Raw genomic sequence first — 6295 nt, forward strand, 5'->3', positions numbered from 1 at the left:
CATTAAATAGCCAGCAGTCATCTGCAATTTCCCGCCGAGGTACCCGCAGCTCCTGACGCTCACGAGAAACGACAGATGTGCTCCTAACAGGCCCTGGAAGCACATGTACACCTTGCCTTCAAAACACTCACCAGACTGCTGGAGGCCTCCCAGCTCCTCAATGCCGAAACCCTGAGCTGGTTGTTGTCACCCTCCTCTTATGAACCAATATCTCTCCCTCAGAGCTATCTTCAGGCCCTTCTCCATGAGCCTCATCGCCATCTTTACCCACTTCTTGCCTGGAGGCTCCACCAGAGGGACAGCCACATGCTCCTGGGTCCTGTGTCGAATGGACTGGGCCCTAGTTCCGGGGGCCCAGTGACATGTCCGCTATGGGGTCCTGCCATAGTGGAAGATTCCTCAGGCCCCCCACCTGCCACATTTGGAAGTCCCCTGGCAGGGGGGCTCGGAGGGTTGCTTGTGGGGCTCCTGTCGCAGCGCTGGACCCCGGGGGTCAAACTAGACTCCAACGCTCTGGCGGCCGAGACAAGCATATGGGCTTGCTCAACCCACAGCATCAAAGAGGCCACCTGAGCTTCTAGCAGGCCACTCTATGCATCTCTGCAGCTGCCCGAAGGCGACCCAGCAAGTCATCTACTGCAGCCATAGTAGTTACAAAAATTCTTCACCCCAACTATCTTGTGACTGGCTTGCCCCACTCTTAGCCCCCCTTTTTATCACCTGCCCTTTGACCCCTCTCAATAGGCCAGCACCACCCATCTCCTCATATTTCAATTCCCTGCCCTTACTTATATTTAACACTTACTTACCCTGCCTTCTTTCCTAACCCTAATGTTGATGTCTGTTTCCCTGCTAGTAGGATGTACTCCTTCGTTTTGACTTTTTGTTATCAAAAAAAAAGTTAGAAAAATTCTAAATTTTACTTGTAACCAGAATATAAATAAAACAAATTTCCTACTCTTTCCAAAAGGGACAAACAGTTGTGGCTTTAGATAAACTTTCAGGATAACTGTACTTCAGAAGTTATAAATTGCTCTCCCCAACTATATGAATATATGTATATGTCTCACCCCATCTGGGTTGTTCCATTAGACAGATACACTTACTTCAAGTGGTGGGTTATTAATGGATGCTTCTGTACTACTTTATTATACACCCACCTCCTACTATGGTCCTTGGTTTACAGGAGTTTAGATGATCGGAGTTTGGGAATGCTATTGACATTTCTTAAACTGTAGGTGGGAGGCGGTGGATAGTTGTACTTTATTTTATATGTACAGTTATTCTTTAAACATTTGTATACTTGGACCAAATTGGTCAAGACTGAAAAAGATGACAGAGCAGTCAGTATTGTTATTTAAACGTGTAGCTCATATATTTATGTTGCTTATACAATAACATTTTTGTAAAATAATAAAACTTGGATTTACCTTTTTTAATTATATTGTTGTCCAGTATGCTTTGGCCAGATTTTTAAAAAACATAAACAGGAGAATTTAGTAGAGTGGAAAAAGTTGTGGATATTAAAATATTCAAGTTGCAAATGTGTGTGTGGTGTGTGTGTGTGCGTGAGTGCGTGCGTCTGTGCGCGTGTGTGTGGCAGTGTATCTCTTCTGGTTTCTGGACAGGGGGTCAACCCATGTCTGATGTAGATTTTCTCATGTGGATATCTTTGGGTTAAGATACTGTATGTTGTCCTTTGTTTTTGTTTTCATAAAAAGTCAAATAAATACCTACATGTGTCAGATAAAGTTAATACATTTTTGGGCCAATAGAAATAGACTGTTGTATGTGTATAGATTATTATGGATTTTTTAAATATTTGATATCAATTAATTGCAGATGGTTTCATCCACACATAGGGTTTAAAATTAGGTTAGTAATGAAAAAGTCAAGGTCATTTTATGTTATGGGAGTAGGACACAACTTCGGCAGTCCACTATATTGCCTATCTGGAATACAGATTTAGTTTACAGGGGTACATCATTTGATGTACAAAGATGTCAGGTAGTAAAGAAGATAGAGGTGATTAATGAGGCATTGGAAATTAGATATTTTTTCTTTTTCCTGTCTCCAGTCTTCTTTCTTAGTTTTTTATATGCTAGATTGTCCAGAGATTGAAATTCAATTGTGGTGCTCCATAACATAGATCTGTGTTGTCCAGAGGTCAGCCTATATTTTTAAAATATCTATTTACTGTTTCAAGAGAACACTGAGGACTATAAGAATAAAATGGGCGGTAAGATAATTTTTTATGAGACCTCTGGAGAAAATTCTTATTGAGATGAGAAATGATACTATGAAATGCTTACTTTTGCACATTAAGTTGTTTCTGTTGTGACATTTTAAGTAACAATATTCTGTTAATGAAAGTTTAAAAACTGACCATAATAAATGAGATTTAACTTCTGTAAATAATCAAAGTGAAGAATATGTACTAGTTTATTAGTCAATGTCTTAAACAAGCCAAGCTATAGCTATAAGGAGCACATTGGAATTTGTAACTTCCTTTTTAGCTGTGCAAACAGATGCTTTTTAAAACATTTATTAACATTAATTATGATGGGTATCTGGATCTGGGGATTTGTTTCAGAATGAGTACTAAAGGTGAAGGTGTACCCAACAAAGGCATGCAAAGGGCTGCCTGGAGGAGGCTTGTTGTTTCTCCATTACTGAGTTACCATGCCTTGTTCCACATTGTGGCCCTGATTTATTAAAGCTCTCCAAGGCTAGAGCTGGGCAATCCAGCAAACCCGGAATGACTTAAAAGTTAGTTGCTTTTTGTTAGCAAATGTTTTAATCCTGGGCCAAATCCATTGCAGTTTTGTTGGATCAACCAGGTTCACTGATGAAAGTGTATTCTCTCCAGCCTTGGAGAACTTTAATAAATCAGGCCCTGTGTCTCTGTGTGGAGGTATCCATCTTGGTAGAGGGACAGGTCCTTTGTTTTCAGAGCAGTAAGCTGCCCAAGTAATGATCGTAAATCTAAGATTTAGTGGGGTACTAGAGTGGTGGAAGAAACATCAATCCACAAAAAGAAATACTTTAGAAACAGGGAACACCATGGGTTTTGAAGTATATCTTCTCTTCCGCAAGGTAAACAGTGAGCAGCACAGTTTAACCTTCCTGGCGGTATGATTATTTTTAAATGTCAAATCAGTACATTTGACATTTAGAAATACGTCTAATTGCCCCCTGATGCACGCAGCCTACACCCACGTTGCATACTCGACCAGCATCTGCATCCCCTAGCCTCGCGCCTCCATTGTTCACATGCCAAGATGAGAGGCCAGGGGACGCAAAATGCCAGGCATAGCCAATGGAACGCTGATGCCAGACGAGCATAATCATGTAAACACAGATGCCGGGCTGGCATCACTGGAGGACGCCGCGGGCTCGTGAGGACATGGTAAGTCCACAATTCCACCCCAGTGTGGCTCGGGGTTATCATTTTCTGTAAAGAAATTTCACCCTGAGCCACACTCAGGAAGGGGGTAAAATGATCAAACAAAAAATGCACCATCCTATATATAGGATTTTGTGTGAACACTTCAGGGAATAAATAGATCGACATCATCACATACCTATCATCACATTTTTTTACTTAATATAAAAGGGTAGATAATCCTTGTTATCTTAGCATTTAAAGAGGAGACCCCTTGTCTGAATGGGAAGCCCGTAGATTCCTGTGATACCTATGTCACATATCCCATGAGGCTGCAGGTTGCTTTTCCCGCATGCACAGTGAGATGGGCACCTTTTTTTTTTTTTACATTTTCCGAAAGTGCATCACCCAATCTCGTGCCTGCTCAGTGATCTGGTGATGAAGACTGAAGACGGGATGACTCTATTTTAAAGGGGTTTACAGTCTAATGTCCCCACCATAGTCTTATACCAATAATACAATCTAGGGCCAATTTTAAGGGGAACCCAAATAACCTAACTGCAGGTTTTTGGTATGTGGGAGGAAACCCACACAGACATGAGAAAAACATACAAACTCCTTGCAGATAGTGCCCTAGCCGTGATTTAAACCTGGGATCCAGCACTGCAATAGCAAGAGTGCAAGCCACTGGGTCAACCATGCTTTTCATGTGGTAAAGGGTTTCAGGGAATATGGCTGATGAGGAGGAAACAAATAATTTTCTTCTCAAATCATTTTAGAACTTTTTATGAGTCTTGGAGCCTGGAAACTTTGTAGAACTTTGGTGAAATTAGCCTATTAGTGGGCAATAAACAAGTAAAACTAAGGTTAAGGAGTATGAGAAAAGGGAGGAAAAAGAGGAGAGACATTCCTACATGCTGGGGTCTTGCCACACCTCACTCATTTGAGAAAGTGAGTTATACATGCAAAAATAATAAAGAAGAACCGTGGGTCCAAGAAACTACACAAAGGAGGTGTTTAGTTTGGCAACAGGTATAGTGTATAATTATCATACAAAATACAATTGTCTTTCAACTATTATCATAATTGCACACGTGGTACAGTCATAGAGATATTCAAAGGTACTGTCATAGTATACAACATATAGGATAAATTCCCTGATTACTTCATCAGGGTGTTCTTAATCATGAAGTACTAGATAGAGTGCACAAAAATAGGATAATCCAAACTTGATGACATTATATGTGTCAAGGTCAATAGCTTGTCAAAATTTTTTATACACAACCGTGTAGTGTCATTAACGCGTTACGCCAATTAAAGCTTCCTCAAGGATATCATAAAGACTTTACGGTCTGTATTAGTGCATAGGCAGGTGTCATATAGATTGACTGCATCCTAATTTTAGTGCACTCTGTCTAGTACTTCATGAATATTTTGTATGATATTATTACACTACACAATTTTGCCAAACTAAAAACCTCCTTTGTGTGGTTTCATGGACCCACGGTTCTTCTTTATTGTTTGAGGTTAAGGACTATTTAAGAGAGAGGATAGGTTAGTCTATGCATTTATTTGTTATTGCTATGAGTACCTAGCTACATCTGGGTCTCATACTTCATTTAGTGAAAAGGAATCAGAGGCACTGCTATAGACCCTGTAAATCCAAGGCAGACAGACTGTTCTTATTAGTACACATGTATCAGTTATAGCATATAAGAGGTAACCCAAAACTGGATGCCCCACTAGACATTATTATGGAGGAAAAGTAAGAGGAAAGGCATTAAAGCCTGCATCAGGACTCCTTTACCCCCACATGGATTGGTTTGAATGCAGTTCCACCATTATGTTACATCTTGTGTGTTGTGTATATTTAACCATACCAATCAGATGCTGCATTATCACTTCTCAAGGAGACCTATTTAAATATAATAGAAAATATGAACTGAAACTTCAAATATTAAGGTGACCTTTTTTTTGTTTGCATCTATAGAAAATAACCTTGACATTTTAGTGTTTGAATATATACAACTACAGAACCAGAACTGAATGTACTTATATAATTTGCATGCCCACATTTGCTTTTTTATATAAATCTTTGCCAACTGAAATTATTATTATAAAAACTTTAAAAGCAGCATTTCTGGCATAACCCTTTGTAATAAAAAGTAGTATAAATTGTACAGAGCTATAATTAGGTTTGAATGCTGAATGCTACTGGAACAGTGAAATGGGTTAATGACAGTGGAGTGTGGCTAAAGTGCTTTCCTGTATGACTGTGCTTTGTAAGTCCCTGATCTCTCACAGCTTCCCAGGTGTCTCAGGGACCATCTGTTCCAAGAACATCTTACTTTTTTCTTTAACAGTCAGCATTTTACTAGTCCCCACAGATTTCATTCACCATGTCTTCCTATTGTCTTTGGCGACTCTGAATTTGCTGAGTTTGGTCAAGAGGGAGCATGTCCCAATGGTGGGTGGAGGATAATCTCTTGTGCTGAACGAAGGCACTGATTTCTTTAGATGGAAAACAAACCAAAACAAAAAACATAAAAAGTATTTGTCTGCCATAATCATTTTTTTAATAATTTTAATTTTTAATTATCTCCAGGTAACCAGCTTTATTTATCATAATCAGTATTTTTCCCGAAACTGCTAATTCTAAAATAATGTTATCTATATTTTGGAACTTAACCAGTTGCTAAAATGTCAGACCAATTACATTTCAGTCCCAAACCTTTGTGTCACAAACCTGTTCAAATGCCAGTGCTCATTCAGACCTAATTTCCAAATTCTAACACTCCAGTTTTAGGAATTTAGAAAGTCCCCACCCAAGGACTTAAGTATGCTAAGGTATCTAGAGAAGAAAGGATTAACAAAAAACTAGATTCCTATAAAATCTTGTCTGTACCAGGG

Source organism: Pyxicephalus adspersus, chromosome Z (genome assembly GCF_032062135.1).
Source record: "Pyxicephalus adspersus chromosome Z, UCB_Pads_2.0, whole genome shotgun sequence".
Classification (NCBI taxonomy): Eukaryota; Metazoa; Chordata; class Amphibia; order Anura; family Pyxicephalidae; genus Pyxicephalus; species Pyxicephalus adspersus.